Source organism: Antechinus flavipes, chromosome 1 (genome assembly GCF_016432865.1).
Source record: "Antechinus flavipes isolate AdamAnt ecotype Samford, QLD, Australia chromosome 1, AdamAnt_v2, whole genome shotgun sequence".
In the NCBI taxonomy this organism is placed as follows: Eukaryota; Metazoa; Chordata; class Mammalia; order Dasyuromorphia; family Dasyuridae; genus Antechinus; species Antechinus flavipes.
The window spans coordinates 570,866,545-570,882,373 of NC_067398.1; the positions used below are offsets into that span (position 1 = coordinate 570,866,545).

Sequence of the window (15,829 nt, forward strand, 5' to 3'; positions counted from 1 at the left end):
ATGGAAATGTTTTGGCTCCTGGCTCAGGATCCCTGTGCTGAGTCCCCCTGTGCAATTAAAACAGATCTGTTCTGAAGTTCATCCAAGGTATCTTCCTCTAGAAATGTGAAGTACTCCAAATATTTGTGGGTTCTGTCACTTCAAAACGAGTTTAAAGGCTGAATCTGCGGTTGGTTTGAAAGAAATGTCAGAGGACATCACAGAAAGTCATGTCTTCTATCTGCATCTTGGCCCTGTGTTTCATTAAATATTTGTGACTAGATGGTTAAAATCAAACAGTCTCTGTTCTCAAGTAATTCGCAGTCTACACTGATTTTTAGCTTCTTTTCATGTATTATTTTATTCCCACTAAATTATGAGCTTCTTGAGGGCAGGGATTGATACTTTCTCCCTCACTCATTCCTATACCTGGCATATAGCATGCAATTGGTAAAGGTTTACTGATTGACTGACCAGAGGATACAATGTTTATGCAAGGAAATTAAAAGAAAATACACACAAACACTCACACAATAACTCAGAGACAGCGAGCACAGATACACACAGAGAGCTAATAAATGATTAGATTTTCATATGAAAAGATGAAAGGTTTTTATCTGTTATTATTGTGAGTTTGTCAAAAGTAATGAAATCACTGATGCTTTTAAATATGAAAGTAAGTGTGTGATGCTAGTAAACCATCTTTCTTCTAGGCATTCCAAACCTGAATCTGTAACTCTTTCACCTATGTTTGGAGAAAAGAATATACCCATATGAATAGAACTACTGTTTTTTACTGTTTTACTGTACTTCATCATCTCTTGTTTTGTTCCTACTCAATTACTATGGCCTCAACGCATGTCTTGTAATTCCTCTTCAGCAAATATCTTAAAGCATATTCTGAGCCATATTCCATTTAAAAATAAAAAGAACTGCCTATATGAAAGCCTAAGAAAGTAGTGTCTTAACATATGTTGAGACAAGGAGTAAAATAGATTACTTTCTTTTATGAGCCAAAAAAAAAAAAAAAAAAAAAAAGACTAAGAAAAAAGAATACCATGTTTCCCCAATAATAAGACATCGTCTTATTATTTTTTTTTGGACAGAAAAACACCAGCGGGCTTATTTTCAGGGGAGGGCTTATTTTAATGAACATTGACAGCAATTTTAATAAACAAGTAAATGTGAATTTAAAAAAGTACCTTTATTCAATAATGATCATGTCATCTTCTTCAACAACATCATCATAAGTGTCCATACCCTGAATTCCGGCCTGGATGTCTTGCACCTCTATTTCCTTCAGAAGAAGTGGACCCAATCTGTCATGTCCAGCAATAAAGCTCTTTTTAAATGAACATGTCTTGTCCAGGTAACCTGCTCGTAGTGCCTTGGCGACACAGCTGTCAGTAATTTTATCCCATGACTTCTTCACCCAAGTCATGACTTCTTGCAGACAGGGCTTCACAAAGTTTCCATGCTGATTTCTTTCCATTCTATTTTCAATGTAGTCATTGACTTCCATGTGCAAATGGTCCTTGAATGGCTTGTTTATTGCAATACCAAGGGTCTGGAGATAGGCAGTCATTCCTGCAGAAATCATTACTTGATCTATTCTTCTCAATGCAAGGAAGTTCTTCATTTCTTTAGAGCGGTGCTGGCTGAATCCCAGATTATCAGATCTCTTTGGTTACCTCGCATAACAAGTGGCAGCATTAAATCAACCCACTTTCTTATAAGGCTTGTGTACACCAGGCTTTTTTGGTTTCAAGAAACTAAATGCCTGATACACGTTCAATCTTATCTTTCTTGCCCTTACTGATGATTAGAGGTGTTGCTTTCGTTCCATCCAAACTAATTGCCAAAACACAGGTGACCCGTGCAGACAGAATAATAAAATTATGACCATCAGTCCTTCTTTTCACTCCATCATGCCCCTCAATAATGTTTTAAACCCATCATGCTCCCTGAGTGCTCCTTCTATCCTCCATGATGTCCCCTGAGTTCTCCTTTTACCCTCCATCATGCCCCTTTTATCCTCCATCATGCCCCCTCACTCCCGCTTACATACCGGGTTTTTATGTTGTCCTGCCTCAGCTCTTCTCCGTGGCACTGCTCTCAATGGCGCCAGCAAGCAAATCACTGGGGAAGAACAGGATGACGCGTTCACTGCTGCACCTCTGATTGGATGCAGCTTCAGAGCGTGGGGTGCGTTTCACCCGGGGGTGGGGTGGGGTGGGGAACGGTACATACAGAGGGTACTGTAATGTAGCGTGTAGTGCAGGAGATCACCTTCATTACAGTAGCAATCTCAATAGGGCTTATTTTTTGGGGAGGGCTTATTTTAGAGGAATCTTACACAGTAAGGGGAGGGCTTATTTTCAGGATAGGTCTTATTATCAGGGAAACACAGTAATTGATCTTTACATATAATCTCTACTCAAATTGTTTTCAATATTATTTACTTGCAGTTGTATGTGAGTTGGGTGGGTCTATGTGGTATATATGTGTGTGATAGAGTGAATGAGCATGTATGTGATTGTGTGTGTGTGTATGTCTGCGTATATCATGCTGTCACAACTCCCACTTAAATTTAAAACACAAATGCTAGCCTTGTGTCTCATTGATGCTTGCTCAGACCTTTCCTGCCTTTTGTTTCATCTCTAGGGAAGAGTAGAATGAGAGTAGGGATGTAAAATATGACTAGATGACATGCTGTGCAAGCCCTTAAAAACCTTAAAAGTAAAACTAATTCGTTTTACTGTTGTTTGTCTAGTATTGAGCAGAAGTGATTTCTTAGTTATTCTAACATGAGAATGAAGTTGTCATCAGCACATAAAACTAGCAAGGAAGGCTCCTCTTGGCTTTCCATGTTTGCAAGCTGTTTAAGCTAAGTCTGAAGAAAAATGTTCTTTTGGAGAGCTCTTGCCTGAGTTATCAGTTTTAATGTTTAGATACTAGACAGGACTCAAGAACTTGGAGAAAATATATGAGACACTGGTAAAGGAAAATAGGAAATTTTCAGTTTTGTGATTAATGAACAATTTCTCAAGTCTAAAGGAAAGTCTAAATAGAAGACATTTTAGGATAATTGATAAGATACCTATTTATGTAGGAATATGTAGCAAAGGTATAAATCCAGTGCCAAAAAGACTGGATGAGAAACAAATACTTTAGAAAAATTACAAATCTTTTTTGGGTAGTAGAGCAGGGAGGTCAGAAGAAAAATATATTAGGTACTCCAGGGGAAGATAGTGGGGAAAAGGGAATTATTCAATACTCCTATTATCTTTGGACATTTTACAGTAGTTACTAATTTTAAAAGGTCAGTTTTCAAGTTTACTTTTTAAAGAGAAAAAATTAAGAAAATGATAGGCTGAGAATATTAACACAGGGTTCTCATCAGCAGGGTTCTGATGACCTTTTTGAAATCACTTCTTGATTTCCTTGCTATTAAAATGTAGTCAAGCAGGTAAACATGTAGAGTTCTGGTGTTTGGAACCAATCTTGTTGAATAGTGGATTTTTTTTAATGGCCCATCATTTCTTCTTTTGTTCATGCATCATTACCACAGCTTGAACTGGTATTTTACAAATTCCTCATAATAACACTTCTTAAAACATATTATAATATTTTAGATTTAAAATGAAGGGAATTGATTGATGAAAAAAAAAATTTTAATAAACTATTAATACCCCATGTTGAGGCACCATGGTTTTATGTTTACAAAATGGATTATTTCTTTGTAGAAAGAAAAGAAAATAGGAAGAAGGATAATTTAACAGGTCATTTAAAATATACAGTTCCCACCTAAATTACGTTTTTATATTGATTGAGATATCACTACAATATTCCCTTATTTACTAAAATACATAGGCCAAACTTACACCCCATACTGAAGTTCTGAAACATAAATTCTGTTCTTATTTCCACTTGACCTCCAAAGCCCATTTATCATTTAATGTGTTGCGGTGATTTTATTGTGCTTAGAACACTGTCCTGGGTGCTGGGAGAGGTGGGGTGCGCATAGAGAAAACTTTTATATAAAACATATGCTTCACTCTCATGGAACTTAGATTCTAATATAAAATAAAATGAAACATAGAAAACATAGATAAACATAGCAACACAGAAGAATTAGGTAATTATAGATAGTTAAGACTCGGAGCCATAGAGTACAAATTGGGACTCAAAACATTTATTAGCTGCACACCCTTGGGCAAAGTCATTTAACCTTAGTCTATTTTAGTATCCTCAATTGTAAAACTAGAGTAATAATAGCACTCACTCCTCAAGGTTGTTGTGAGCAAAATTGAGAAAATATTTGTAAAAACACTTTGTAAATCTTAACACATTATACAAATGCTGTTGTTGCTGTTGCTGCTGATGATATGATAATGCATCAAAAAGTTATAAAATGTTGGCCCAAACATTCTGGAAAAGAACTTTTAAGTTATATAGCTATATATTTGAAGCTATTAATATTGTCTTAGACTTTGAAAATAATAACTAGACAGTATAAGTTTGAAATATTGCTATGGTGTAGAAAATGATGAGTTGGTAAAGTTAAAAAAATATGGAAAGATTTGGACTTAAGAAGGAAGATAGCCACCTTCAGAGAAACAGAAGAAAAAAAGTAAAGTATGGTCTTGAATAAATGTATATAAATGTATATGTGAATATGCATATATATATGTGTGTGTGTGTGTGTGTGTGTGTATGTTTGATTACAGACATCTATATGTATGTGTTTATCTACGATATATGTATACAAATGCATGTGTGTATATATGTATTTATTTATATGTGTATGTGTGTGTACATGTGTATATCTACTATCTTTATTTATATCTATAGCTACACTTAATTGCAGCCTTCTTAGTGAGGAAGGAGAAAAAAGCATAAAATAAAAAGTGCACAGCAGAAGACAAAAGAAATCTTACAAGGAATCAAAGAAAGATGGACAGCTCTCAACATAATGTATAGTGTTTGTTGAATAGGCTTTTTTGAAATGGAAATTATTGATTTATTTTTTGAATTCCCTCTTATGTTCTGCTCTGCAGTAACATTGTTTTTTCTTTTCTTACTTTGCATTTAAGTTTAAAATAAGGAAATGTTCACAAATCGCTAGTAAGCATGTACTCTAAAGCCCTCAAAGATAAAGAGAAAGATTTCACAAATATAATAATAATTAAGACTTTTTTAAAGCCAAGAACTAGAAGGCAAATGGTTATCTATTGACTGAGAAAATAGCTTAATAAATTGTGGCATATGGATGTAGTGGATGATTATTTTGTCATAAGAATTTACAGGTAAAAAATTAGAGAAACTTAGGAAGGCTTATGTGAATTACTGGAGAGCAAAGTAAGTAGAACAGGAAGAAAATTAACCCAATAATGAAAAGAAGGAAAAAAAAAAGAAGTGAAAAGAACTTAGGACTCTGAACAGTATAACATATAACTGTGATATTATAAAGGAAAGTGATATATGTCTTCCTCCTTTTTGTAGAAAGGCAGAAATTATAGCTTTGTGATGAGATACTTCTTCAAGAATGAACTAAATCTTGGATTAATTTGTTTTAGGGGAAGGTTCTTTTGAGGTAAAAGAGCAGTCAGGAGGAAGTGAGGAAAAATAAATAAATATTAATTACATTTACGTAGAGAAGGGGTAAAAATATAATTTGGAATCTGAGGAATAAAATCATTTCTAATTTGGACAGGAATCAAGCAAAATATATTGAATGAGGTGGAAGTTGGAATTAGCCTTCAATAAAAGGGTAAAGAATCATCAAGCGAAAATAAAGCGAATATTTTATGCATAGGAAATGGGATGGGCATAGAAATTTTAAGGGTGTAATAATACATATTTTAGAAAAAGAGAGAAAATGAGCACTGCAAGAAGCAGAGTATCTACAGTTTGATCTCCATTACATGCCAACTATTTGTATTCATTTGATGAACAAAAGCCAGTTTACTGTTTTCCTTTTTTTTTTTTTTTCCATTTATATATAAGAGAAACCAATACTCTGCAAATCTATTTGGGCAATCCTCATGTAATTATTTCAATCCTAAATCTTCATAAAACATTCAAATAATTGAGTCGTTTATTATTGTGCCTTCACAAGCTTATCGGTTATTACTTTACTAAGCAAGTATCAAAAGTGAAAATTCTTCTCAATAAGTCACATAATATGTCTAAAAGGCTGACTCTAAATATCACTGAGGGACTCATACTTCCTACTGAACTATATGCATTCACATGAATTTTGTGTAATCAGATTGAAGAAAAGGAGGCCAGAGAAAGATGTTGTCTCAAGTATTATTTCCCTTAGCTCTTTAACTTTGGCTCTATTTAAACTCGATTATTGTTATTACCATATCCTAATTTTCTTGATGGTCTTTCTTTCATGTTTATGTTATTTAGTTCACAGTCTTTTTTGCTACTTTCTTACTATACTAAAATAATCAGAATTTAATAATCACATTTATGACCCTTCTAGATCTTGACCACATCTGCCTATCCTGAACTCATCTAACTACTCACATACTGTCTTATGGCCTACTCTTCAAACCTCATTTTTGTCTTGTCTATTTATCTTTGTTCTTGGTATCTGTGGATTAACTTATTTTCTTTTATTGGCGATCTTTCCTTCTGTCAGGATTTAAATCATAGTCCATTTTCTCTAATAACTCTTCAAGTATCCTCCCAAATCCCAGTGTAAAAGTATTCTATTTCTCAAATATGGCATATTTGAATGTAACTAATTCTTCCTCTATGTATAGGTAACTACATCATTAATATTTGTGCTATTAATCGTATTCCTATTTGGTTGCAATTTCTTGGATTGGGTCTATCTGACATTGTTTTTCCTGTCTTCAGCACTTAATATAATTTGTACATAGTAAAAGCTCCACAAATGTTTTTGAATTGATACATACATACATACTTACACACACACACACACACACACACACACATACAGATAGTGTTTTCTTGACATTGAAACACTGAAAATATCAGTTTCCAATATATTTATTTGAAGACTGGATGTGGTCATTTTGAGATACCTCTTCATGACAAAGAATGTTTCATGAACACATGATTTGAGTATGTGATATTTCTTAATATACTAATCTAATGGCCTTCTGAAGCCCTGAACTTTCAACTAAGTTGGCATCCATGTATAGATATGAGTATCACTATATAGTTGAACTATATATAGGTTCAGCATTTATAGGCAACTTCGCAAAATGTTTTATAACAGTTGACTTTACTTGATGTTTTAAGGTTGACAAAAATTCTCCATATACAATCCTGTAAAGTACATATTACATGCATTGTAATCCTCATTTTAGAATTAAATAAACTGAATTTCAAAAAGATTGAAACATTTCGGCATTGACTGTGATAATCAGTGGAATTCAATCCCAGCTGTTTCTAATGACAAATTAAGCGTAAAACTATCTGTTTTAAAGATGGGGTACTTAAGAAGTTTTCATCATCTGGGTATATGGGTAGGGCACAACAAAACTGAGGAATGTAGAGATTACAAAAGAATAATAAAGATTATTGAGAACTAAAGAAATAATGTCTGCAAGAAGAGACAAGCAAATAAAGAATATTTGTGATGAGGATTTGAAAATGTTTTAATATTCTTTAAGTATAAAAATTGATAGGAAGAAGGTAGAGTGGTGGTTTTCATTTTGATTCAGAGCACAACTAGAATCTTAATGAGATATAAAAAGAACTTTCCAAATATGAATCATTGTTAAGATTTAGAATATTCCAAGAAGCTTTGTGAACTGGGATTGGGCAGGTTTTAGAAAGGGAGGGTACTTTAGTTTTTGATCATTCTAGTGTTTGGTTTTTCTTTCTAGCATACATCTTTTAACCTTCTAACATACTTTAACATTTCTGTAAAAATCAAAATTACAAGGCTGGAAAGAAAGAATATCTACTTCAATTGCTTCATTTTAAAGACATAGAACAGAAACCTAGAAAGTAAAGGGATCAGTTTAAAATTATAGACAAATATATTGACATGTGACATGCATGTATGCCATGTAAATGATAGAAGTAGCCTTTGAATCCAATTCTTCTGACCTCAAATTCAGGGCTATTTCCACTGTACCTTATTTACTCTAACAGTCATTTATATATTATCTTTTAGTATTTACTCCCTCTTCTGCTATCAGTTTTTTCTTGGGCAGAACTATGGCTTCCTTAACATAAAGACCTCCTGGTATGGAAAAGCTATATACTGTGGCATGTTGGCAATTGGCACAATTAAGCAATACAAAATCCTAAAATGTGATCTCACTATAGATAAGCTAATAACCTTTTAAAAATCCTGTAATGTTATAGTTGGTTTTCTGGAAGTCTTTGGACCAGCTTTTGTTTCACCTGAGTAATCATCATGAGAATAGCTAGGGATAAAGTCAAAATTCTTTATTATCTCCTTCTTCTGTCTCCTTCACCTGGGGCCTGTCTAGCTTTCTGGAAGGCCTTCAGAAAGGACTTGGTTTCTGTGGGGGAAGGAGGAGGACCACCACGATGGTCTCTGTCTTGAAGTCTTCCTGAGTTTGGGAGCTTATGCTTGGGTTTTGTAGAGGGCTGAAATTTTGTATGATTGATTTAAACAAGGTGTTAACTAAATGGAATTGTTAAGACAATGGTTATCTAGTTTAGCATGGTGATTAATAGTTCTCTAGTTCAGTATGATTTAATTAATCTTACAACAAATAATGGTTCCCTAGTGATATAATGATTGGCTTATATTCAGTATGATGAATGGATTTAATTTTAATAGAGTATTTAAGGTGAGAGTCAGACTTAGAGGGGGATTGAGGGGACTGGAACAGACTTGGAGAAGACAGAGAACTGGAGGCTGAAGCATAAGCTCCCAGATTCAGAAAGACTTCAAGACAGAGACCATTGTGATGGTCCTCCTCCCTCCCCCACAGAAACCAAGTCCTATCTGAAGGCCTTCCAGAAAGCTAGACAGGCCCCAGGTGAAGGAGACAGAAAAAGGAGATAATAAAGAATTTGGACTTTATCCCTAGCTATTCTCATGGTGATTACTCAGGTGAAACAAAAGCTGGTCCAAAGACTTCCAGAAAACCAACTATAACATTACAAGATTTTAAGAAGGTTATTAGCTTATCTGTAGTGAGATCACATTTTAGTTGCAAGGCAAGGCAACACTATCTTTCTAAAACCAAGTTTGGCATTTTAGCCAGTACAATATATAGTTTCCTTCCCTCCCTATTAGGATCGAACATCCAACAGTGACTAATTTAAGAAGTAAAGTTACTATTTTTCTCTGTGATTTCCAATAAGGGCAACAATTTGCTTAGCAAAAGGGCAGTTTTCCTTGATTTTATTCAAAGTGCAAGCTTCTTCATGTAATTCTCCAGTATGCTATACTGTATTTAGCTCTCTATCGATTTCCCTGTGTCTGAAGTGAAGACTTGTCTAGTGAGTTATGAAAGGTGGGAGGAAAAAAAAAATTTTCCTAGGTGAACTATGATAAAATGAAGCACAATTTTCCTAGTTTAAAAATGTCTTCCAAGAAAGAAAAAACATGGTGACTGGCACAAAGCTATAGTTTTGCAAAGGTGAAAATCAATGGTATATCTGAATTTGGAATCTGGGACACCATGAAAGATTCAAACTTTTATCTCAATCTAAATATAGTCAAAAAATTTTTTTCTGCTATGTAGTTATATACTGTCCTAGCAATACCCTCTTTTTATCCTGCATTCTTAGTATGTCTTCATTACTTCAAGAATAAAAGATGTCCTGTTCAATTCTTCCAGACAGCTTGAAAATCTTCTTAAAGTACTGTAGGCACACTCAGTGAAGCTGATGGATAATTCAGTTGTCTAAACAATGAACATGACATATTTTCTTGAACATGTGAAGGTATCTCTATTTAGTGAAAGAGTTAATTTAGATATATTACTTGCTTTTAAAATTGACATAAATTATTTCTTTTATTCCCTTGTAAAGTTGATTTTCAGTCACACTTAAACCAACATGCATTATTTCTTTATTGTCTAGTGATTGGCTCTTGGCATTATATCGATTAGTTGATTAATTTGATTGATTTAGTTTGCATTGAATATCTACAGGATGCTAAATATTCTCCAGAGCAACCTGATGAATTATATCTTCAATCCTGTCACATCTCTGGCTGCAACATTGAATTCCAAGATCTATTCCTTCCTTTTCATTTCCGCAGCCAAAGTTTTGGTTTGGGGCCTAAACCCATTCCCAGATGACACTGCATATCATTACATTTCTTTGCTACTTTTCTTATTTTTCATCTCATTCCCAACCAAGTAAATCAAAATGCTTTGGGCTTTCCTGTTTTCTATATTTTGAAATATTTTAGTATTTATGAAAACAAGGCTATTTCCCCATTATATAGCATACCCAGTTTTTTAGCCACATCAATTTCTCTCCTTTGTGACTAAAAACCTATATTTTAAAAAATAGCAAGTTTTTGGATCATCACATAATATGGTTGAAATGATTTTATGCTGTTCTTGTGAGTAAATGAGTATTTTTAGCAATTGCCCTGAATTTAATTATTGTTTTCAGGACAACAAGGCATAGTTGGTAGAATACTTAATTTAGCATGAGGAAAATTGGATTCTAATCCTACCTTTGACACTTACTAGTTTACCACCATACCAGTCAGTTTTTTTTTATAATTCTGGGCCTCAGTTTCCTCATCTGAAAAATGGCAATTATAATATATTTAGTACCTTCATGCCAGTGTTATGGTCAAGTTTAAATGGAAAAAAATGTTCTAAATGTTACAAACCATACAATGTCATGTAATCATTATTTATTTATATTATGATTTCTCTGAAATTAATGATCATTTCATTATAGATGCTTTTCTGTAAACTTTATAGACTATTTGTTTTCTCATAATTTTAACATAAAAATCTCTTGTATTGACTATTATGTGATGAGTCAAATGGACCCTCTTTGCCCAATTTTTTCTTCATAATTAAGGGCAAATCTTTGTACTTTGTGGGTTCTTGAATGATCCATAAATTTGTTCTGAAAGAATAAGTTAAGCTTTATGACTGATATTAGTTCCAAATAACAAATAATAAAGAATCTCTCTCTTCTCAGCAAGGAAACATAAGAGTGAGTATGTTGCATGTATTTTCAGTCTTGGTCACTGTATCTTTTATTTTCACTTAACTGTTTTTTCTTTGCTGTAATAGAAAGTTCTATTCCTTGAGGAAGCAAGTGTTTACAGAAATTGAAGTTGAATCAAAACAATAGCCATTAGTAAACCTTAAATTTTTTAAATAGAAAATAGAGATACTGATGTATGAATACATCAGAATTATCTTTGTTTTTAATGTTTAAATTTTTGACAAAATTATATCTGATGCTTTACTTTTTACATTAATATAAAATGCATAATGAACAAAAGAGAGATGGCATAGGATCTTAGAAGAGAGTTCTTCTGGGGATACATCATGTTTCTTGCATTACCTCATTCTTCCCTGAAGTAGCATTTCCAATATGTGCAACATGATATGGGCCATGTTTCCAGAAACCATGAAGTAAACATTCTGATGCTCCTTGTAGCATCAGAATGCATCAGTGTGGGCTGGGAACCACCTGCTCTACCACTGGGCTCCCTCAGAATATGAATAAGCCAGATGAGGATATTCCTATAATTAGTAGCTTATTGTTCATTAATATACATCCCAAACTCTGCATACTGTAATAACAAACCTTTTTGTTGGATTACATGATGTGACTCAGAGGATGTCTCATTTTTGAGAACAAACAGAGAAACAGAATTTCTACCTAGGCAAGCATTTCACAGGATGCCAGGAAGCAGTGGGGAATCATCTGAGCAAGACTTGGAAGTTTAAGCCAAGGAGATCAACACATTGAAACTGCAGTATATCCTCAATGTATCAACATTTTACAAGTTACTTCAGCAAGAAAATATATCTAAGAATGTAATCCATATTTTTCCAGATTTTTTAGGTAAAAGACATTTTAATATTTGAAATAGAATTCAGATTATATTTTCCTGCCTTCCTTATGTCCTTATTCTGTGAGTATTTCAAGATAAGATATAGGAACTATTCCTAATTGTAGGAAGTTGTGACTAATCATTTAGAATAGTAATGCCCATGCCAACCCACCTCCCCAATTTCTCTAATCATATGCTCATAGGATAAAACATAGTGCATGGGAAGGGAAATGAATTTAGAGTCAAGACCTGAATTCTTCCATTGATTCTTTGGAGTCTCAGTTTCCTCTTTGGGGATTTAGAGAAGATCATATCTAGATGGTATAATGGATAAAACACTAGATCTAGAATCACAAAGACTTGGGTTCAAAACTTGACCAGATATGTATTATCTGTATACTCCTGAGCAAGCTGCTTAATTTGTCTGCCCAAGTTTTCTACATGTAAAACTTTAATGGAAACAGGAGCCACTAATCCATAATAAGGATTCCTGATTTCCTTTAAAATTCAATTCACATACAAACTTTCACATTCAATTTTTCTGTTTCTCCAGATCTTAATGTTCTCCCTATCCAAACTGTCTTATATTCATTATATGTATATATAATGAATATAAGACAGTTTGTCTTATATTATATTACATTATATTATATATAATGTATATATCTACATCTATATATTTATTTGACAATTAGAACTGCTGTTGGGTCCAAGGAGTTGGTATTTTATATTCTTTCTCTATTCATCAAGGAGCACTCCCTAGCTCTGAACTTACGTCCTGGGAAACCTGGCCACTATTATGAGATCACAGACTCCTTTTTAAACACTCTTCAGCTCTTTATACATTAACCCAAAAATCTGAGGGAGAGAAGGCTGAGAGAAGCAGAGGCAACTGAGGCCTGAACTAGCAGCATGTTGGTGACTTATCTTGGCAAGGGCATCTTGTTCCTTGCCTTGAAACAGGCAGAATAGCAGATCCAAAAGTTAAATGAAGTAGTTTTCATTCTAAAATCATAACCAGCTTCTATAGGTATACTTTTAATAGTCACCAAAAGATAGAACTAACTGAAGAAAAAAATATTCACATCATATATTTGGGACATATTTCCACATCACTAAAGAAATATATATGTAGAAAACTAAAATGATTCAAACAAGTCACAAATCTAAAATTTTAGGGCTTCATGTCATTTCCTTTCTTATGGCTGCCTCATGATATGCTGGGGCTATTCTCCTCAGCTCAACTCCCAAAAGCTACAAATTAACTCTCCCTTGACTCACAAAACTCTGCTGCTTTACTTCCTTGGCTTCTTTGCTCTATTCCTTTCTGTGTTCAGTGTCTCCCTCTGGACAATTAACTATAATAGACATTATCATGGAAAATAGAGAAGAGAGAAGAGAAATACTTCCTCATGTCTTAAGCTGCAAAAAATCATTCCTTACCAAAGATCTGAAATCTTCTTAATAAGTCTCAATTTTATCCAGCTAAAGCTCATATTCATCAGGTTTTTTTTCTGACTTAGTTACTCTAAAAAAGTGTTTACTTTTACTTTTTCATTATTTTAAAAGAAATTTATTATTTATTTTAACATTTTGTTTTAAATCTATTTCTCTTTCTTTTGTTAAATATGCCCCAATTATATGTAAATTTTTTGACATTTAAAAAAAATTTTGAGTTCCAAATTCTATCCTTCTCTTCTATTATATCACCATCCTTCTATCCCTTTGAAAGTACATTTATATCTATTATTCATGTGAAGTGAATGAAAAACATTTACATTACTATCCATATTACAAAAAATCAAGAAACATAAGAAAAGCAAAAAATCATACTTCAATTTGTACTAAGTGCTCTCTCTGAAGCCATATAGCATTTTTTCATCATGAGTTGTCTCAGATCATTATATTGGTCAGAATAGCTAAATCTTTCAAAACTGATTAATATTACATTACTGTTACTGGGTACAGTATTGTTCTGATTATGTTCACTTCATTTTGCATCAGTTAATAAAGTTCTTCCTATGTTTCTCTGAAGTTATTCCCATTTTTTTTAATAGCACAACAATACTCTATCACAAGCAAATACCACATTTTGTTCAGTGATTTCCTAAATGATGGGTATCTCCTCAATGTTCAATTCTTTGCCACTGCAAAAAGAGCCGCTACAAATATGTGTGTGTGTGTGTGTGTGTGTGTGTGTGTGTGTGTGTATGTGTGTGTGTCTTTCCTTTTTATTCAATCTCTTTGGGATATAGACCTACTAGTAATGTTTCTGCGTCACAGATTATGTAGTGTTTTATACCCTTTGTGCCTAGTTCCAAATTGTTCTTCAGAATGATGGAACCAGTTTACAACTCCACCAACTGGGCATTTATGTCTACATTTTTTTTACTTCCCCTCAAATATTTTCCATTTTCCCTTTTGATCATATTAGGCAGTCTTATAGTTATGAGGGAGTATCTCAGAATTGCATTAATTTGCATTTCTTTAATCATTATTGATTTGTAGCATTTATTTATATGGCTATATTTAATTTTGATTTCTTCTTCTGAAAACTGCCAGGTCATATTCTTTGACCATATATCGACTGGGGAATGGCTCTTACTTTTGTAAATTTAATACAGTTAGTGAGATAGCAGATCTTTATCAGAGGAACTTGCTATATGTTTTTTACAGTATTCCATTGACCATTGTTATTTTAGCAAAATATAATTTCTCTGATTATCTTTTTATTTAGGCCTATATATTATTTTGCTTTATTTAAGATCATAATTACTACCTCAATTTTTTTTTTTTAACTTCAGATGAAGCATAATAGAGTCTGCTCCAGACCCTTATTTAACTCATGAGCATGTCTTTCACTTTTAAGTATATTGGTAAACATTGTATTATGGAATTATTTTCCACAAAGAGTTTTTGTACTTTTTTTCTATATGAACAATTTTGCTTTCTAAGGAGTTCTTTCCTCATTGAATTTGTGTGCCTCTTTTTCCATTAAGTGAATTTTTTTTTGTTTGTTTTGTTTTTTTTAAGTTTTTATTTTCTTCTGGCTTTTGGTGTATGTGTGTGCCTCTTTTATCAACTTGTTGACGCCCTTCTCATAATATTTTCTATCTTTTTCTTTTCCCATTTTTTTTCCTTTTATATCTTTTTTAAAAAATCAAGAATTCTTGTTGGGTTTGTATCCAATTAGCATTTTTCCTTTAAGACTGCTTGCAGTTGTTTTCACATTGTTGTTCTCTTTGGAGTTTCTCTATCTCAGCTTTTTGTATTCAAGTTCACTTTTTTTGCTCATTTTTCCAGCGTATTTCTTCATTTTCATTTTTGTTTAAAAGTTGTTTTTTGTTCACTTTGGGATAGGAAGAGCACTACCCTAAGCTTCCATGTGTTGTTTTCAGAGCTAATTATTCAGTACTTCAGTGCTTCCAATGTAAAGTGATTCAGAGAAAGCTATTGACTCTGCTCTGTTGGTCTTCTCTCTCTTTTTTTTTTTTTTTTTACTTAGGAAGAATCTCTGTTCCTCTGCATCCACAAGGGTTAGCATTCTTCTTGGTTGTAATGTATGAATATAATGGAATATTATAATTCTATAAGAAATGAGCAGGCTGACTTCAAAAAAGCCTAGAAAGACTTACATGGCTGATGCTGAATGAAATAATCAGAATCAGAACACTGTATATAGTACCAGCAAGATTATGTAATGATCGACTAGGATAATTCTTCTCAGCCAACAGTGATCCAAGACAATTCCAATAGACCTGGGATGGAAAAAGCCATTCATATGCAAAGGGAGAACTACAGAGACTGCAGATCAAAGCATGCTATTTTGGCCTT

At 33.3% G+C, this 15,829-nt stretch overlaps 1 long non-coding RNA gene across 1 annotated transcript in view; it reads left to right on the forward strand.

The window, feature by feature from the left end:
- The first annotated feature begins 12,857 nt into the window (after positions 1 to 12,857).
- The window catches only part of LOC127544263 (uncharacterized), a 31,532-nt gene continuing 28,560 nt past the window's right edge, over positions 12,858 to 15,829 (forward strand). Inside the window, exon 1 of the long non-coding RNA XR_007949415.1 lies at positions 12,858 to 12,913. This is a non-coding gene — a long non-coding RNA (uncharacterized LOC127544263). The remainder of the gene's footprint in view (positions 12,914 to 15,829) is intronic.